Source organism: Canis lupus, chromosome 28 (genome assembly GCF_003254725.2).
Source record: "Canis lupus dingo isolate Sandy chromosome 28, ASM325472v2, whole genome shotgun sequence".
Classification (NCBI taxonomy): Eukaryota; Metazoa; Chordata; class Mammalia; order Carnivora; family Canidae; genus Canis; species Canis lupus.
In genome coordinates this window covers 22,832,847-22,854,064 of record NC_064270.1, presented here as the reverse complement: position 1 = coordinate 22,854,064, position 21,218 = coordinate 22,832,847, and the positions used below count along the sequence as shown (strand labels likewise).

The 21,218-nt window shown below is 41.6% G+C and overlaps 1 long non-coding RNA gene across 2 annotated transcripts in view; it reads right to left on the bottom strand.

The window, feature by feature from the left end:
- Positions 1-6,830: 6,830 nt before the first annotated feature.
- The window catches only part of LOC112672335 (uncharacterized), a 39,830-nt gene continuing 25,442 nt past the window's right edge, over positions 6,831-21,218 (bottom strand). For both annotated transcript variants that reach the window (XR_007406711.1, XR_004810127.2), the window contains 2 exons: positions 8,801-8,836; positions 6,831-7,331 (listed from right to left, as the gene is read on the bottom strand). This is a non-coding gene — a long non-coding RNA (uncharacterized LOC112672335). The remainder of the gene's footprint in view (positions 7,332-8,800; positions 8,837-21,218) is intronic.

Below are 21,218 nucleotides of genomic sequence, written 5' to 3'. Positions count from 1 at the left end.
GAGGGGCCAGGACATTTGCAGCTCAAAGAGACAAAGAGAGTTGGGGAAGATGAGCCTGAAGAGGTAAATGGTTTCCAATTCCTTGCCATGACCTACCAGCCCCCATGATCAGCCCCACTGAGTGCCGCAGGGAGCCCCTGGACAAGTCATAGATTTGACATCCAACCAACTGATGTGTGGACATGAATGAGGTCAGACAGCATGAGGGTAGTTAGAAGCTACTGCACTGATCTAGGGAGGGGTGACAACTGTTTGGTTAGGGGGCTGGAGAGAAAGGTGGAAAGAAGGAGATGGATTTGAATGATATACATGAAATCACAAAGTCAACTGGGAATGGAGAGTTTGGGAGAGAAGGGGCCAAGGGTGTCTTCTAGTTTCAAATTGCACAATTGTGTGGATGGTGTTGGTGTCAGCTAAAATAGTGGAGGAGAGAAGCAGCCAGGTTTGGGGAGAGGGAAGATAATTAGTTAGGTTTTGAGCAAGTTGGAAAAGCCCAGATGGGGCTACAGATGCTGGGCCTTCTGGTTCATTAATAAGGAGACTTGAGGACTTCTCACTTCCCATTTCCTGGGTGGTAGTACATCCTGTTCTTGATGCCTTCCCGGAGGGCCTGGGGACTGAAGATGGATGGGTCCCTTCCCAGACCCCTGATCAGAAGAGCTGGGACAATGCTGTCACACTCTCACTCAGCTGGCCACATTTTCAATAAGCTGACTCAAAGTTCAGAGCTACAGTGTTTGACACTTAAAATCTTCTGTTTTGCACATTTTATGCTTTATTAAGCCCCAGTTTGGCAGTTGACTTAAGATCCATAATAAGAACTTTTTACAGGAATAGACACACAGAGGTCATACCAAACTGGGAGCTGGGGGACAGCTAATCATTTGGGGGTTTCCACTGTTTACAGGAGAATCCCATAAACATCCCAGAAGAGTGCAAGGTTCCAGAGAAAGAATAGTTGTTTCTGGCTGGGAACATTAAAGAGGAATTTGCCATGAAATTTGCATTCGAGTTGCATCTTGAAGAATGAGTACGACTTGAATAGATGGAGATGGAAAGGAAGGAGAGTTTCAGCAAAGGCAGCAGAGAGTTTGTTAGAAGACATGTTTCCTCCCCTAGGAATCCTCCAGAACCCTCCACTTCAGTGCCCTGTCCTGAGCACAGTGCCCTTATGATCCTTACTTGGCAAGAGTGATTGTTACCTGGAGAGAGGGCTTCCAATCAATCTGGGGGTGACTCCACTGACCAAAGAGAAGTGGTTGAAGATGAAGGAAAGCAGCACAGGAATGATACTTCATTATCCACCCACTTTGCCCCTCTTTTCTACACCCACACATGTGCCCCCATGCCCTAGAGCAGCCTGTTCGTCATCCCTACACACATCCCTTTATGCTGTTCCCTCAGACAGAAATGCTCTCCCTCCTCCATCTTCCGTCCAAATCTTCCATCTTGTCTGTGAGCCACTCAAAGGTGAAACCAGCTCCTTTCCCTCCTTCCCCAGCCAGAGGTGACACTTCCCTTAGAGGGAACTGAGCCTGAATCTAGGACTCCTGGGTCTGCTTCCCAGTTCTGACTCCAAGTTGCAAAATACACAGGAGCAATGCAAAGCCAACTACACCCACGGATTGCTTTTATTCCATCGCCTGAAACCATGAGAGTGAAACTTGGAGCACCTCAGGGCTTTATAGCTAAATTTGCTTTTGCTTTGTCTGAATTTCACAGCTTTATCTTGTGGGACAAATTGCTTCCTGCCAGTATGTCGGTGGTTTCTCAAGGGTCCAATATGCTCCACCTGGTGGTGGAGGAAAGATGACCTTGGAAAAAAAAAAAAAAAGTGTTCCTGTGCCCAGCAGGCTGCCCAAGCTGAAGTCCAAAAGCCACTAGGCGCATATGCCTGTGCACACATGTGCACATCTGTGCACAGATGACTGTGGACATGTGCAGCCATGTGGGTATGGACATGGGCATATGTCATGGCCTTACTAGCTCAATCCTCTATTTTGGAAAATGTTTGTTTAGGGCTCATTCACAAGCGGTGAAGATTAGAGACACAGAAAAAGAGAGAGAGAGAGATCTATTCCCCAGGGGTAATCGTGTTACTGAAAGCCACCAGCAGCCATCGTGTTTATCTTTCTCATTTATCCAAACCCCAAACAGCCCTCTGCAGCAAATCACATTTCAGCAGGGCAGATTATTCTGTCTGTAGCATAAACTTCTCACTGCATCTCTCTCAGGAGCAGCCTCTCTAGGTAAATATAAATCTATTCTAATGGCAACATTTGCAGAAGTAATGTTATTTGCCCTGATTTAGAGAAAACACAGTATAGGCTCTGGCAAAGCTGATCTTTTTCCTTAGAAATTAATCAAAAGCACATAATTCAGAAGTAACACGAATGCTCAATCGGCAGAGTGGAGTGCTGGGGTGTGTGTATGTGTGTGTGTGTGTGTGTGTGGCAGGGGTGGGGGCCATGATGAATTACTTCAGCCTTCTACCCCTTCTCTAGGGAAGAGGAGTGGGCTCCCCTTCCTGTCATGCAAGTGGCTTCCAGAGACCAGTTCACAAGATTCATATGGAGTTGAGAGAGATCAAATGACTATTTTTCACTGCACAACCAAATATCTATAAATTTTGCCCCAAGGGAATATAAAAAAACTCAATCCAGTGGTGACCTTGTCTGCCTTTCCAGGAGAGCCTCTGAGAGGGCTGAAGCAATTACCTGAGGGGTAGAAAGTGGGGGCAGGGAAGACAGGGTTTTAATGACCACAGCACTGCGGGAGAAGTGGGAAGAAGAGGGCAATGATATGGCCTTTCTGAGCCCATTCCACCTCTATCTAGCCTCAGGGAGACAGAATTTGTAATCAACAATTTTTTTTTAATTGTATATTAACCCTGATCTAAAGTGCCACTCATCACCAGGACAGTAAGACATCATGGCTCTGGAACCAGACTTGCTATACTCAAATCCCATTCCTACCATTTACAAACTAGGTGATCTTGGGCTAGTTAGACTTCCTATGCCTCAAAATTTTCATTTATAAACTGATTAGAGAAGAATCGTAAGGATTAAGTGAGTTAATACATGCAAAGGACTTAGAATGGCATCTGGTGCAGTCAGCACATGTGCTATCATATTACCATTATTTGTAGTATTGATGAAACTCACCATGTGAACCTCTTTCTGACCCATGATCCCATGAAGACCACATTACAGGATAAAATCAAATGTGTAGATTTACATACCTCATAGGTGACAAAAAAACTCGAAGGGCTCAGCATGGGAGGGTAGGAAGAGTTAATCCAGCCATCCTTTCACAGCCCAGGATTTCTCTGGACCCAGGCCAAAGACTTGCTGACATAATCTGTTTTTCTTGGGTTAGTTGTTTAAAATCAGCTTTTATTGTCAGAGGCCATTTTCTGTCTTTGGAGCAGAAGTGGGCTCCTAACTATATTTAGGGTTGGAAAGAGCATACGATGGAGAATCAGTTCCAAATCTAATGTCACTGAGCCATGTGATTTGTTCAAGTCCCTTCCCCTATGTGGCTTCAGTTTCTCCATCTGTCCAAGGAGGAGGGGGTATCAGTGGCCTTTAAAGAATCACCCAGCGTCACCAACAGTCCATTTACCATCCTAGTCCTCTAGGTAGGCTCAACTTCAGCACCAGGCAATACCTCTGGGGTCACTCCAGCTAGAGAGGTGAGCAGTCATGACTTTTTGGTTGTTGGTATCTCAGTAGTTAGGTCTGTGTCTCAGCGGGGACAGTGGAATCATAATGATCATGAGCCTCCTGACTGATCCTTACTGTGGTGCTCTTATAGCAAGGTCAATAATAATGACCAGTCAAAGTGGAGGAATTGGGTTCTGTGAATCAGTCACTTCCTTGCAAAGGGCTAGTGATTCTTAGACTTCTTCATCACATGACCCTCTGAGGGCTCCTGGGGTGCTGGGCTCCAGTAATCCCACCTTCCAGAGGACACTGCTCAGGGTGCCGGCCTCACCACCCCCAACAACCACTGGCAACTCCGTACTTTGTCTCCTTCTTGTCCTGTGGCCCCTGTCAATCCCAGGGCTGGTGACCACCCTTGGGAGAGCAAAGGCTGGCCCAGCCTCCCCAGCATTTCCATTTCTTGAAACTACTGGTTTCTCCTCCATAGCAGTTTCTAAGCAGGATCTGAGAAACTCCATGTTTCAAATATAGCAAGAACACTGCCACCTAGATAAGGCAAGAGGATTAAGTCTGTTCTCAGCTATCAGAGAGTGGATCATTTGATAAATCCTCTACCAAGGTTGGAGCACTTACCATGTACTAATAACAGTAGGGGAACCTTTGAATGTGAAATGGTACTCAATATTGTAGAGATTCTTTACACTTTTTATCTCTTTAAAATTTACCATAACCTTATTAAAGATTGACTAGTACAGTATACATTTTACAACTGGAGACACCAAGGCCCAAAATCTTTAAGAACATCACCAGGACTTGATCCAGAAATATTACAATGGGGAATACAAAAAAGCAGAAGGCTTCACCTCTGCCTTGTAGAGTGTACATCCTTTTGGAGAAACAGGTTGTGGACTCTGCCTGGCTTTGTCCTGTGCTGCCATTTGATATTTTAATGCCTTTGATAGATAAGATAATATACTATGCATATTATGAAATATGAGAGTCTACTCATTGGGTTCTAGAGAAGTAGGGAAAGCTGAACGGAATCCTAGGCAAGCTTTGCAGGATAGAGAGGGATGCTCTAAGCAGCAGAAGACCCGATTAGGTAAGAAAAATAGCACTAGCAAAGGCCACCCAACTGTACCATTCAAGATCCCATTTCCTTCTAATTATCTTGGACGGAGGATGCTGATTTGGCTCATGGAAAAGGAGTTTGGAAGCAAATGCTGGGGTGTTCCCTTTCATTCAGAGCTACTGCTGTCCTGGAGAACCAGGCCTGTCTGCATAGAAACGTGTACCAGGAAAGAGCACTAAGGAAAGATCTTCATGATATGTGATAAGGTTCAAATTAAAATCAAGTTGGATATTCCTTAGAGGCAGCTGCTTAAACATTTTCAGCTAATGTCACTAACAGTAGAAAACATAAAGGTGCATTCCCAGTATGTTTACCTGTTTGGATTCTAAAATTCATGCCACATTTGTGTAATTCTAAAATATATCCATGTTTCTTTCAATTCACTTATTTAATAATTCCACAGGTATTTGTTGAGCCCCTAGCCTGTGCTGGGAATTGGTCTGGGCACCTGGGGAAAGCAGTGAACATACATGGCAGTACTCATCCTCATGAAGATGCATTCCAGAGTTTCTTCTTTCTTCTCATATTTTAGTAGAAAACAGTAGTTCCTTGGAGATGCAGTGCATCCAATCTGAGCTATGATACCTTGCCTGTGGGGGTTCCTGTGGGCATGCATGCCCACATTTGAGGAGCAGAGTTCTCAGGCAAGCAATGGGAACAGATAGGACTTCCCTACTTTAAGGATTAAGAATTGTTCTGCAAAATCTAGGGGTGAATCTTCCAAAGCTGCACATCAGTAACAAAAACTCTCTTCCTTGACTATTATCAACAGTCTTAGGAAGAACAAGAACCTTGATCCTATGATCTCACTGTTGCTATGCTGTGCCTCTCTCGGTCAGTTCTGGTTGCCAGTAACAGAAAATCCAACCCCAAACAGCTTGAACCATAAGTACTATATTCATTATCTCACCTAGGAAGGGATGTGTGATGGGGTGGGTCCAAGGTGACCAATTCAACATCCCAACAGGCATCATGAAGCCATTTTCTTTGCCCTTTCTTCTCTGTCACACTCAACATGCTGGTTTGCCCTCCAGGCCTGGTTCCTTCATGCTTTTGGAAGGCTACTGCATTTTCAGCTTTTACATGCAAATGTACAGAGGAGAGAGTATAGCCCATTTTCTCTCTGTGCTTTTGTTTGGTTGACTGTTTTTAGATCAAGGAACCTACCCAAAAGTCCTATCATATCACAGCCACAACAGTCCCTGGCAAAGTGAGCAGGATTACCATGATCAGCTGGGATACTTCTCTATGCTGGAAGATGAATCCTGGATTAAATAGGAATCTGTAAGTAAGGGGAAAGGAGAAAATGCCTGTCTGGTGGGCAGTGAAGAGTATCTGACACCTTGGCTTCCTCTCATATGTTGAATTTCTAGATGGCACCACCTGATATTATGCAAACTGAAAGCTCCCATGTATTGATTGTTTCTTACCTGACAAACACTGCCCTTAGCACGGTAAAAGCCATTAATTCCACTTGGCCCCAATCTTGTGTTCTCTTAAAATCCCTCTCATAATCTAAAATTACTTGTCTGCCTCTTTATTATTCTAATTTGTCTCCCCAGTTAGAATACAAGCTCTAGGAGTGCAGCATTAATGTTTGTCTTGTTCATTATCCCAATACCCAGCATCGCACATGGCACATAATTAGTACTCAATGAATATTTTTGAAGAAATAAATAAATGAACTCCTTTACAAGGCTCAAGATTCTCCCAATGCTTCTATAGCTCTAGCTATTCTTCTTATCTTGCATTTGGGGAAACTGGCTGATAGAGGTTAGGTAAGTTTCTCAAGGTCACTTGAGGAGCATGTGACACAACCAAACTTTAAGCCTAGCCTGTCAGATTCCTCATCCTTGCTCTGTCTCCAGTGCTATAAAACCCTTGTCCCTATAAGAAGACAGCCTTTGGTTTGATGATTTCTCTTCTTGGGTGGCTGCAAATACTTAATTACAAATTGGAGCCATTCATGGAGTCCCCTGTAATCCTGCTTTTTTTTTTTAAGATTTTATTTATTTATAAATGAGAGACACACACAGAGAGAGAGGTAGAGACACAGGCAGAGGGAGAAGCAGGCCCCATGCAGGGAGCCCAACGTGGGACTTGATCCCTGGTCCCCAGGATCACAACCCGGGCTGAAGGCGGTGCTAAACCGCCACACCATCCAGGCTGCCCATACTCCTGCTTTTTTCCTGGGTTAGAACCCTCTCTACCTCTCTGTGCAGAGCTTCCCCCCACATATACAGAGTTGACTTAGAACACCCAGTTTTCTGAAGTCATCACTCTATTCTCTACCTCCATTGTTTCACCCCCTGCCTCTAGCTGAATCTTTCCCACACTCATACCTCGTCTTTCCAGAGGAATGAAAAGCCTCAAGGGTTAAGAATACTCCATCACCTTGGGAGGCAACATAGAATAATGATTAAAACCTTGGATTCCAGGACCAAACAACCTATATGCAAATTCCAGCTTCTCCTCTTGCAGATTGCAAAATCTCAGGTGAGTTTCTTCACTTCTATGGGCCTCAGTTTCCTCATCTGTAGAATGGGAATAATGGTATGTAGGATTGTTGTAAAGGCTGAGCTAATATGTGCAAAACTTAATGTAAAGTATACATAGTAAGAGCCATATAGATGTCAACTATCACTTCTCAATTTTCTTCTTTTCATTTTCCAACAGTGCCAGGCACCTAAAAAATATATTTAAATGCCTACTAACATGAATCCACTAATTCTCTGGCTACTTTCTCAGTATGCAGTATTTCTCACCTACCACACTGTAAATTCCAAGGACAGGCACTGCTAATATTTTCTCTTTCCTCCCTTTCAGGGTCAACCATAGTAGGAAGAACTAGATAGGTATTTAATAAATCTTTATGGAAATGAACAAACCAAAAAGGCCTTAGGCATTGGGGAAAATTCTCATCTGATTTTCTTTTCTGCCTTTCCTCTCCCCTTTAATTGTACAAGTCTTCTTTCTTCCTGAAATCAGATTAAGTCCCACTGAGCCTAAACCAATAGTGTTTCAAGTCATTTTCCTAATGGATATGAATTGAACAGATCCTTTTGTTTTGTGGCTACTGGCAGTTGGTCAGGCAGGTGACTGAGATGAAGATTTTAATCACTCCCAAAATATAGTATTAGCTTACAAAATGTCAGCCCTCAACTACACTGGAGAGTCATTTATGATGACATTGTAGCTGAAGGAAAAGGCCCCAAGAAACCTTAATTGGCCTTTGGCTGATTTTAGGAACCAGACCTTCCTTGTAATTTGCTGCAAAACTCATACAATTCTCTGAAATAAGAAGATCAGTCATGGGACACTGCAGTGAGAACATTATAGAAAATAGCTCAAGGACAGATCTGCACACTACAGATTCATTAGGAAGCTAGGACCAGACCCAATCTCAATGTACTTGTCTTTGGGAGGACTAATTTCTTTCTTTTTATTTTTTTTTAAGATTTGTTTATTTATATTGAGGGAGAGAGAGAGAGAGAGTGCAAGTGGGGGAAGGGTGGAGGGAGAGGGAGAGAGAGACTCTCAAGCAGACTCCCTGCTGACCACAGAGCCCAATGCAGGGCATTATCTCAGGAGCCTGAGATCATGACCTGAGCCAAAATCAAGAGTTAGACATTCAATCTACTGAGCCATCCAGGTGTCCCTGGGAGGACTGATTTTTTTATCAGGACTTGACTTATGGGACACCTGGATGGCTCAGCAGTTGAGCATCTGCCTTTGGCTCAGGTCCTGATCCCGGGATCTGGGATCGAGTCCCACATCAGGCTCCTTGCAGGGAGCCTGCTTCTCCCTCTGCCTATATCTCTGCCTCTCTCTCTTACTTTGTCTCTCATGAATAAATAAATAAAATCTTAAAAAAAAGAAAGACTTGACTTGTAAAAGCAATGGGAAGAGGTGGTCCCAACAAGATTTCTTTTTGATCCACACTCAAGTGAACCCAAACAGAAAGAAATATTGATAACAGTAGAAAACAAAAAAGCTGATTTACCTTGGTCAGGAAATTGATTTCACAAAAAAGGTGAGTCTGGAATAGAATTAAAAACATGAGAGTATTTTACTTGAGACCATTCCAAGTGGCACCTGCACTCACACACATACAGTAGATCTCATTAACATACTAGAACAGGGATGGCAAATGAGTGTCATTTTGCAAAATATTTCTGATCAATTATAGTGGCTGCTGAGAACACAGCATCCAAAAGGATTTTTCTGCTGCATTTCAGCTCAACAAGAAAGAATATTAGAATCATTCAGCAATGTCTGCTATGGCAGAGGAAGTGAAACCCATGTACTAAGGGCTTGCCATCCTTGACTTGGAATAGTGGGGGTAGGATAGATTTCTGATGCAAGTATAGAAATATCTATAAAACTCTGTTGCATTATTATTTTCAATTACTGTTTTTCATTGCAAACAGTAACATAAATCATAAATATTGAAAACCCAAAGTTAGAGCACCTACTTCAAAGTGTCTAATCAGTGGGCTTTCCCATTCCCTGTTTCCTTTTTTTCCCCCCGTTTCCTTTTAATGAGAGCCATTTTGACAAGTTTGCCAGTGAGAGAATAGGTCTATGTTGAGGAACTGTTTTATAATAATAAAGGAGAAAAACTTATATGCCAATGTCACTCATGGCAAACAACTCCCTGAGTAAGACTGCCTTGAAGCAAACTTCATACATCCACCCCCATTTCCATAGTGGGTTCAGGGGGCCCTTAAAGGAGAGGTCTTGCTCATTCTCACCAATTACTGGAAGAATCAGCTGGTGAGTAATTTATATATTCCCTGGAACCTGACTTGAGATCTGTGTCATTGGTTCAGAACAATCAAAGGAAACAGGAGGAGATGTGCAGGAGAAAGGATCATGTCACCAAAGGCAACTCAGGCTCCCTGCTGACACTGCCCTCAGCATAGGCTCTGACAGCCATTTGGCAAATCCACCCCTCCAGTACTGTTCTCAGTGACAGCTTGAGAGAGGGCTGGGGCAATCTTCCCATTCTTAAGAGAAGTCAACACAGCAAGAAACAACTTCTTTGCACATTTTGCGGGGATTTGCAGTCTCCTGGAAAAGGCATCATGGACTCAGAACAAGGGGAGGTTTCCCTGTGCATCTGAGCCTGGTGTGCCAGAGACCAGCAGTAACTCAGGAATAAAGACAGTGCAAAGATTTCTAAAGACATTTCACTCTTTTCAAAGTTCAGCCCTCTAAGTTTCAGTGGAAGTTTTAGATGTAAGGGATGTAAGATGGCTTTTCTGTGAAACAGCTGCCAGCAGTTCCACATTCTGAGTGATCAGCTCCCCTTTCTAGCTGATGAAAGCAAGAAGACCTCCTCAGCATCACCAAGAAAGATGTTTGGAAAAGGGCAGCAGAGTTGGACTAGATATGGGCTCAAAAAAGTCATCGTCCTCCTTTCCCTCCCCACTCTGACATCAATAGTTGCAGAATCAGCCCTGGTTTCTAACAAACTTCTTGATGAAAATCTCAACAATTTTTCTGTTTTACCTTATGAAGTGGAAAATCCCCGAAGGAGGAAGAAAAGGACTACAGTCTAGTTGGAAATTAAGTTAAACTCAATTAATTTACATAAATGCATTGGGTTGCTTTGGTGTTGTAATTAATTCTTGGTTTGCAAAGTGGAGTTTGTCCCTGCAGACTGTGTCCCAGAATGTGCCATGTGCAATTGCTCTAATCTGGCTGGCAGCCTGGCTTCAAGGGCACGAGCAGATTGATTGTAAGCTCTCTGAGGACAAAGACAAGGTTGATGATGCTCTCTTGGATAAATATGTGTTCACTTGTTAAATATTTATAGGGCATCCACAGTGGTTGTACATCAGCACATCTATGGGACCTAAAAGTGAATAAAACAGATGGCTGCCTACCTTCATGGATCTTACATTCTAACTGGAGAAAGGCAGATTGTAAACAAGTAACCCAATCAATAAACAATATCCTTTCGGGTGTGGCAAAGGCTACATTGTACTATAAAGAAATAAAACAACGTACAGAAATAAAAAGCAATGCAAGGGGAAGACATCCAAGAGCTGAGAAGCAAATGATAGGGACTCAGCCATCACTCCTAGCAGGGGCAATGGTGTACAAAGGTACCATGGGTGGGCAATCTCAGCATGTTCTCAGGACAGAGGGCAGACCAGCATAATTAGAACCTGGTAAATGAGAGGGAGAAATATATAAGAGGAGGCTGATGCAATAGCAAGGGACTAGGTCATGGTATACAGTAAGGGTTCTATTCTAAATCCAGTGAGAAGACATTGGAAGGTTTTTAAGTGACAGAGTGACATGATCTGATAAAAGTTCACTCTAGCTCTTATTTGCAAAATGGATTATAATGGGTAAGAATGGATGCATCTTAGATGTATATTCTCATTCTAAATCTGGGGTGGTGTGGATGGAACTAGAGGGTATTATGCTGAGTGAAATGAGTCAATCGGAGAAGGACAACCATGTTTTCTTTCATTTGGGGAATATAAATAATAGTGAAAGGGAATAGAAGGGAAGGGAGAAGAAATGGGTAGGAAATATCAGAAAGGGAGACAGAACATAAAGACTCCTAACTCTGGGAAACGAACTAGGGGTGGTAGAAGGGGAGGAGGGCGGGGAGTGGGGGTGAATGGGTGACGGGCACTGAGGGGGGCACTTGATGGGATGAGCACTGGGTGTTATTCTGTATGTTGGCAAATTGAACACCAATAAAAAATAAATTTATTATTAAATAAATAAATAAATAAATCTGGGGTGGAGGTTAGGTAAGGAACTGTTGAGCAGGAGTAAAGTGGCAAAAAGTAAGCAGGTTGTATTAACTGAATATAAGATAAATTGTTATATTAAAAAGATCCCACAATAAAGTAGCTCAAAAAAGATACGAGTTTATCTCTCTTACGTAAGTCCACAGTTGGGCAGTCTGGGACTTGCAGGATAGCTCTTGCCCTGAAAATTTATCAAGGACATAAGCCACTGAAGTGACCCAGCCATGCCCCAAGCTATGGCTTCTATCTCTGGATCCCAGGCAATTGCTCTAGTTTTGCCATTCCACGGCCATGATAAAGGGGCAAAGGGAGAAGTATAGGAAGTGGTGTGCTGGTCAATGTTTAATAACTGGTCCTCTTGGGGATGAAGGGTGGGGGATGGTGGAGGGGAGGGGACCTGATTTGTACCATTTGCTGATTTCCACAGTGCAAATACTTCCACCACAGTTGATTTTAAAAACAGTTTAATCTCACTGACTTCAGTGTTAAAAAGAGATGAGTACAATAGAGTCTCATAGGTCATGAAAGGTCAACTCTGGCATACCACTGTTTCCAGGGCAAAAGCTTCTACTGTGAGCCAATCCCAGCGGGATCATAATAAGTTGTAGCACGTCCTAGAACACCAGGCTATAGGGTTTGGGGGAAGCTACACATTGATTAGTGCAAAAGCCTTCAAAATTTTACTAAAATTCACAGAAAAGGAAATTTTAAATGATAGATATAATTATGGGGATTCTTATAGCAATAAAATGATTCTCCATGATACTGTAATGGTGGATACATGGCATTATACACTTGTGAAAATTACATAGAATGTCCAACAGGAAGAGTGAATCCTAATGTAAATTATGGACTTTAATTAATAATATGAATATTGGCTTATTAATTATAACAAACATACCATACTAATACATATGTCAATAAGAGGAGAAGTTGAGGGAAGGGTAACAGAGAGTATGTTAGAACTCTTTGCACTTTCCACTCATTTTTTTTGTAAGACCAAAAGTACTTTTAAAATGTCTACTACTTTAAAAAAATTATAGAGAAAAAAATCTACATGTGTATGCATGTAAATGTGACTGTTTATACATGGGTATGTGTGCATATCTGTGTGTGTGTGTGTGTGTGTGTGTGTGTGTGTGTGTGTGATAGGAGGGACCTCACAGACCTGATGGCAGGGGATCTGATTGACTCCCCATCCTTGTACCCCAAGCCTGGCAGAGCAACACCAAATCCAATCCTGTGGAAGAAATGCCTCTTTTTCGTTTAGCATTTTACTTTCCTCTACAAGGTCACTAACTTGGAAGTTACTGTAGACCTGCCTAAAACTGTACTTTCACTGACTGGAGATATTTCTAAAGGGAAGAATTGTAAATCAGTGGTCATCCCTGTCTTTCATCCCTTCACATACCAATCGCCTATCTGCAATCTTATTGGAAATAACCATGTGTGCTCTATTTTGGAGCTGCGGAGAGATACCAGATGAAGCATGAGAGGTGTCACTGCCCACCTCTCCCTGTCCCTACCCCAAAGACAAATAACTAAAAGATCATCTTTCATGTTCTGAAATACCCCATTTCCATGTCATTATATTAGGATAGGCTGAATGATGGCCCCCTAAAGATGGCTACATCCTAATCCACAGAACCTGAGAATATGTTAAAAGGGACTCTGCAGACATGATCAAGTTAAGGATCCTGAGATGAGAGATTATCCTGGATTATCCAGTTTGAATCAATGCAGTCACAATGGTCCTTATAAAACAGAAAGCAATATAAGGGAAGCAAAGGGACACAGAGAGAGATTAGAAGATATGATGCTGCTGGCTTTGAAGGTGGAGGATGGGCCATGTGCCGAGGAATGCAGACAGCCTCTAAAAGCTGGGAAAAGCAAGGAAACTGATTCTTCCCTAGAGCATCCAGAAGGAATGCAGCCCTGTTGACCCATTTTAGGACTTCTGATTTCCCAAACTGTAAGAAAACAAACTTGTATTGTTTTAAAGCACTGAATTTGTAGTAATTTGTGGCCACAATTTGCGACATTTTAGGAAACTAATATATGTACTTTCTACCTGGGATTCTGGTCTCTCTGTGTCGTCAGACTAGTCAGGTGTTTCTTCTGCCTAACTTGTTCTTTTAGCTCTTATCTTAAATCCTTGGTTCCCAGGCCAAGCCTAAACAGAACACATGCCACCATCTTGCCTCTATATTCTTAGTCTGGCACAATTGCTGGCTGGCAGATGAAACCACTCAAAAAGCATTTGTTAAATGAAAGAATGAATGTTGCTTTCCAAATTCATTCCATGCTTAAAAGGATGATGTGGGTTTTTTTGTTTTTTGTTTTTAGTATTTTCTTTTCAGCTGTACTGTTTGCTTTAATCTACCCTCTATCCCATAAGAAACCACCCCCACACATGGCGGCTTCTAGCTGTAAGTACACATGGAGATATAGTTTTTACCTGCTCCTGTGATCTGAGCTCTTTATGGGGCTCCTTTTCCCAGGACTTCCTGCTGGTAAATTCCATCTCAGTTTCTTTTTATGTGGAGCACCAATCTAAACCAGAATCAGATAGAAGCTCTATAGAGCCTCAAAATATACAGCTGTTGGTTGAGGTAAAAAAGAGATGTGACTGTATCTGGGCTACCACAACAGTTAGTATGTGAAACTAATAAAGAACACCTGGGAGCTACACAGGACTGTCAGGTTCATAAAAAGGAAAACAATTCCAAGTCACAGATTTTACCCCTAACCCGACCATCCACCTCAGATATGCAATATTCTAGATCACAAGGGGACTAGGTAACCAACTGTAAGCAGATGGGATCCCAAAATAGAGAAGAAAAAAAAAAAAATGCTCAAAGGATGTCTCCTTCTGAGGGTGGGTCAAAGCACTGGAAAATGCATTGCAAAGAAATATAGAGACCAGTAGTTCAACTTCTCTTTTGAGCCAGGCCAGTTACTTTTCCTCTCAGACCTTGGTTTGACCACACAGACAGCAAATGGCTGGATCACGTCTTGGCAACATTAACACAAGAAAGGCACATTCTTTGCATGCCTGAGTGTGCAGTAAGTTGAGCACTCAACTCTTGATTTTGTCTCAGGTCATGTTCTCAGGTCCTGGGATCTATCCTTACATTGGTTTACATCGTCAGCACGGAGTCTGCTTGGGATCTCTCTCTCCCTCTCCCTCTGCCCTTCCTTTCACTCATGCATGCATGTGCATTCTCTCTAATAAGTAAATAAACCTTTAGAAAAAAAAAGAAATGAAAGAACATTCATTTTTAACTCAAGATAATTTAGAAGGCAATGAGATGACAAAATGATCACATCAACTTTCTAGATTTTAATATTGAATAATTTCCCTTCTTTGGTTCTCTGCAGAATGATTTAATTCATTCAACCAAGAACACGCACATAGTTGGGAAGAATGTTGCTCCACTGAGGTGACAATGATTGTGGGACAATCAGCACTTTTCACCTTCATCCCTATTTGATTCCATTCCATGAAGCTGGGAAATGCAAAGTGTCAAATATTTCCAGTTACCTAAGCCCTGCAAGAGAGAGCTTCTATTTCTTGGTGATAACATTAAGCAGGAGACTTCAGAGAAGTCACCGTTTAAATGTCCCAAATTGACTTGCCCTGTGACATCAGGAGCCGAGAAGGAGGAGGAAGATAACCAATTAAACTGAACCCTCAGGCACTGATGCCTCATTACAGGCATCTGCCGAATGGAAACTGCTCAGGACCACCTCCACTGTGCCTGACCTCATCTCCAGTGATTGCCCACCTCTTAGAATGACCCCCAGGCTAATGACAGAACATTATTTCAGTCATTCCCCCTGAATGAGACCCCCACTACCGTAACCAACATTTGGCTTTTCTGTAAGGGTTCATTGAAGACTCCTCCCCACAGTTCTATGCAGAAAAATTTATATCAACTTAAATACAAGGAAATCCCCCAAGCTCATGCATCTCTGAGGAAGATTGGCAGAGTCCGCCTGATAGGAAGAGAGGGATTTGTGGCTTTCTAGTTCTGTTCTGTATATACAAGTCTCACACAATGATGTTCTCCTGGCTCTCAGCTTCAGTTCTAAACTACAACCCATGAAATGATAGGAGAAAGTTCACATAAGAAGAAATACAGGTTAACAACCATAGAGAAAAGGTTTGATCTCGTTGTAATCAAAGATGTTTAAGTTTACATAACAGTGAAAAACCACTCTAATCTGCAAGATTTGAGAAGATATATACTATATATATATGCATATATACAATATATATATGCCAGGGAAGATGGAATGTAATAAATATTCTTATAGTGTGCTAGGGACACTAAAAAAAGAAAACCAGTCATTTATATCAAGAACCTTAAAAAAAAAAAAACCCTTTGAACTAATTAATCATACCACTTCTGAAAAGTGATTGAAGGTAATTACTTAACACTAAATACACAAAATCTTCAAAGCACTATTACCGATAGCAGCAAAAACAATAAAAATAATAAAGCAATCTAACTAGCCCCTAGATAACTATGGCAACCCACATGATGGAACATTATGCAGTCCATAAAAATGTTATATAAACACCATTTAAAACATCTGAAGACATTGTAAAATGTAAATATTGTTATGTTACATTTAAAGGAAAGGATAAGTTATATAAATAATATGCTGACAACTTTTGGGGGAGAAGCTGTGTAGAGATGTAGGCACATCAAAATGCAATCGGGAGGTCAGATCATAGAAGATATTTTCATCCTTATTATTTTTCATTTTCCAATTTTCACAACAAGCACATACTATTTTCATAATCAGAAGACATGTAATTAAAAAAGAAACTATGTTTTGAAATATAGGTAAAAATGAAAGCTCAAGGAAAACCACGCTCATTTAGACCTCTACTTTAGGGAACTGTCACTGTAGGAAAGCCTACATCCTGTTTTAATCCATATGCAAATAAAACTCTAGTTTTTATATCCAAATATTCATGAATATGGAGAATCTGGCAGCTGAAACTAGTACTTTGATGTATGCCAATACATGCAGAGCTATTAGAAAGAGGATTTGTGATAATCCTGTTGACACAACCCAGAGAACCTTACCTATTTCAGAGCTCAACTGGAGCACAAAAATATTGTAGAAAGACAAACAGCATGGGGTAATTTAGCAATTAAGGGAATTGCAGTAAACAGATTGGAGGATGGGTTCATTTATCTCCATTTCCAAAGTTTCAATAATAGATTTCTTTGGAGGGTAAGAGAGAATAAAACCCTGCAAGCTAATATTTCCTTTGAGAAACAGTAAGGGGCAGGAAATGTTTCCTTTGCCATTTTGGAAAGGTTAGGGTAATGAAAAACTACGATTAAATGCTTTGGAATACCACAGAGTGGCATGTATCACAGGACAAATTATGGCTCTGGCCGTGGAATGATCCTCTGCAACATTGCTGAGATGAGACCCCATGGCACAGGCACTTTGCTCACCAACACCCCAAACAATCTTGCCTGTCACAGATTCCAGAAAATTCACTTTAGGTTTGTTTGCAGGAGGCAGTTTTGACTTCCCTGCAAGAGTACTGCCCCATGGAATCTGCTCTGACTTGAGACTTTGGATAATCTGTTTTCTAGAAAATACATAGGCTGTAAGAACAGAATATATTTTAGGAAATTGCTAAAGAAAAAAATTTTACAAAGATGTGATTTTGTTTTAAAAGCCCAATAAACAAGTAATATTGTGAATGACAGTGGGTGTGGGGCAATAAAACTGAGTTTCTGAACTAAATCTGAAAATTTTTAAAGATTTTACTTATTTATTCATGAGAGACACAGAGAGAAAGAGAGGCAGAGACACAGGCAGAAGGAGAAGCAGGCTCCATGCAGGGAGCCCGACTCAGGATGTGGGATTCAATCCCAGGTCCCCAGGACTACGCCCTGGGTTAACGGCAGCGCTAAACCACTGAGCCACCCAGGCTGCCTGTAAATCTAAAACTTTTGAAACTTTCATGGCTTTTCTTCCCTGATACTCTGTTTCTGTAACTGTAAAGTGGAGGCAGGAAGGTGGATAGCAGGGTTGGAGTGGGCATGGGGGTTGCATTAGGTGACTTCTGCATCCCATTATAGAGTTAATGTTCACAGATCCTAAGAAGAGGAGGATGAGAAATATTGCTTAGGGTGGAGTGGAAGCATCTTGCAAAGAAAGAGATGATGCAAACTACACGATTGGCCCCTGGCAGCACTGTCCACATCACTGACTCACAGTTGATGAGATTGCATAGTTCCTTCTGGATGCTATGGTTTAACCACACTCAACACTCAGTTGTTAATTTGAAGCACTTGCCCAGGAAACCAGAATCAATTGCTCTGTCTCCCAGCAAACCTCAAACTACACATTGCTAAATTGTCCCTGTGTGCAAGTTATTGATGGTAAAGCTATCAGCGGTGTGGCCTCATTCACATTCAGTCTTGGATGCCAGCTCCTTCTGTGGGCAGGGAACAAAGCCACCGGCCTGGGCAGTTCATGACCCTGCATACCCCGTCAGCTTGCTGTCATACTTAGAAATTCCCAGTTGTGGTTAAGTCGTTCACTGGTTCCCAGGCCTCTTCCTGTCTCAGAGAACATGACCCTTTGAACAAAGATCCCACGTGACAGAGAGAACCAACTGATTCATCAAATCAGCTGGGTTCACAAGCTATAGTGATTGGCCAATATTTTGTATATAACCCCTAGCTACATGTCACTAAAAAAAACAAGTCACTAAAATGTGGAAGAAGTGATATTTACTGACTTAAACTCTGATCCCAGCTCTGTCACACACTTGCAAAATGGACCCAAAGGAACTACTTACTTCTCTAGACCTTGGTTTTCTTTTCTAGAGAGTTTGGGCCTGTTCAGAGGATTTTACTGTTTTATTTTATTTTGTTTTACTTTAACCTGTTTAGGGTTAAAACTCTATGAATCGTGTGACAGATGTGGATGTCTGGGCATGTTTTTCTTGCAGAGGATCCGCAGCTTTCATCGGAGTATCAAAGGGATCCATAATCCAAAAGTCGATTAAAAGCCACTTCTTTAAGCAGATCCAGAATTTGTACACAGGAGGGGCTTGGTGGCAGCATGCTGGTTGGCAAATGATTGTCTAGAAGCTGTGTTCCCACAACAAGCACAATCATTTTATTTACACCATCTGACACAGATCAATAGGAATGACAGAATTTTCTAAAGATGCATTGTATCGAGCTAGGAAAGCACTATTTATTTGTCCATGTTGTTGGTGTTGTTACTTTCTTACCAAGAGTATCATTGCTGCTGAAGATGACTTTGGGGATGAAGGAAAGGCCAAAGCACCCCCAGGTCATTTCTTGGCTCTAAGATCTCAGAATGCTCCATAATTTCCATTTGAAATTGTAAGGTAGAGAGAAAACCCAAAGAATGCAGTGCTTCTCCATGGAAAGCAAGCCCAGAAGACCAGAGGAACACAAGTGAACAGAATCATGCCATTGCAAAGCCAAAGAACCAAGCTGATGGCCACCTCAGCTGAATCTGCCCCATCTCATAGCTGTCTCCTTAAAAATCTTGCCTCTCCACCCTGTCTCCATGTCATTTTTTTAAAAAGTCTGTAGTGACTTTCCAGCTGACTTTATTCCAATGGTGGTAAGAATGAGGCACTGAATGAATTAAAAAGGATGGTAACAACTTTGTCAGAAAAGTTTGATTCAATTTGCATAATCATTATGCTTTAAATAATGACAGTCCCCACCTCAGGCTTGGATGTCAACTCTCCTGGAGGTGTTAACATCATTATTCCAGAGGAAAACACACAAAAGCAAGAGAATATTGTGTCCAAACCTCTGTGGGGTGATGCAGAAATCAGCATTAAGTGAGCTGATGGCACATCATTAAATAAGGAATCTTGTTTCCCCATAGGCTTCCCTGGAGAACTGCATTAATTCGGAAAACTTAGTTGGGGGTGGGCAACTCTTTCCTAGGAAGCATAAATGTGCAAAGCATAAATATGTGTGTTAAAGTCCCTGTGGACCATTTCAGTCATAATGACCTCCTGGGGGAGTTTCCCAAGCACTCAGAAGGTATCATTACATGACAAATACATGGAAATTTAGAATGGCTATTCAAGATGGCCTTAGGATGATAAACAAGTTGGTGACCTCCCAGTGACCAACATAAAAACAAAAGCGCCACCACAAGTACTAAGCATTCAGTGAAACAACACTGGAAAGAATTTAAATGTCCAATGTTAAAAAAAAAAAGTGATAGCAAATTACTTGTGTCTGTAATTATGATGCTATCAATGAAAATTATGCTCATGAAGAATATTTAAAGACAGGAGAAGAAAACTTAAGATGTGTTAAATAAATAAATGAGGATTAAAAGCTATATATAAATCAAACATGATCCCGGGTATGTTTTAAAAATAATCTCTCTCACAAAGGTAGCCATTAGTAACATTTGTTGTACAAGCGACTTTTATTTTCTTCTTTACAATTCTTCATTGCAAAAGATAAACACCTTAAAACTTAATCTTTCTGAATCCGAAATAACTTTTGAATGTCAGTATCTAAAAATAAAGAGTCTTTCCTCAAATTAAGAGGACATATGTCTTTTTTTGCCCAGGATGTTAATCTGCTGTATCTGATGAACTCAAGGGATGGCATATCAGGTCTACTGCTGGCAGGAACCTCAAACTCCTTGCCAGCCTTCTCTCCCTGTTCCTTCCCCCAGCTGCTCTGAGTCCCAAGACAGAACACAGCAGAGCTCAACAGCCCTTGTCCTGATCCTAGCCAGTGAATTTTGGCACAATTACGAGGACCCATAGTTCCCCTACTTGTGACCCTTAATGGGCCCTGAGGTAGAACGCCATCTGTTGCTGGCACTTGGAAGCCAGCCTCAAGCAGTAATGCATGTGCAGGACTGAGAATGGAAATTGTTTCAGAGACAAGATTCCATTTCCATCATTAATGGCCACTAAGCCTGGCTTTGAGTGTTTTTCTGTGAAAAGTACATTCTCCAAGTCAGGTACAGGAGAAAAGGCACCCTGGTAGACTCCTAGTTCTGCCTGTTATGAACTGTTTGGCTTTGTTATGAACTGGTGTGACTTTAGGCCTTGAACTGTGAGATGGTTCAACCTATTTGACCCTCAATATCCTTTCTATAAAATAATATCTACCCGTAGACAATTATTGCAAGAATTAAATGAGACCACATTATATAAAGTAGTCTGGCCAAGGCCATCTGTGTGCTTTGGCATCAGTCAACCATCACTGTTAAAGTGAAGGCCCAGCCTGTTGCTACTGCAGTGGAAATATATTGATCCTAAGGTGAAGCTATCCATAGTGAGCAAAAACCCCACTGCAGAGACATGGAAAAAAAAATGGCACTAATGAAAGACAGTCTTCAATTAAGGGATCAAGCCAGTGGTGCCAATTCCATGGGAATTCAGATAAGAAAAAAGGCAAAAATAAAGACTTCAATAATCAGAAATGGCCATGAAAGAGGTACCATTTGAACTGGGATTTGGTGGTTAGGTAAGAAAAATATTTTTTTCTCTGTCTCTCTAAGCTAACGCACTCAGTAAAAGGCACCTAACATGATGGTCCTGTAACATCAGATATAAAGTTATAAAAAGGAGCAGCT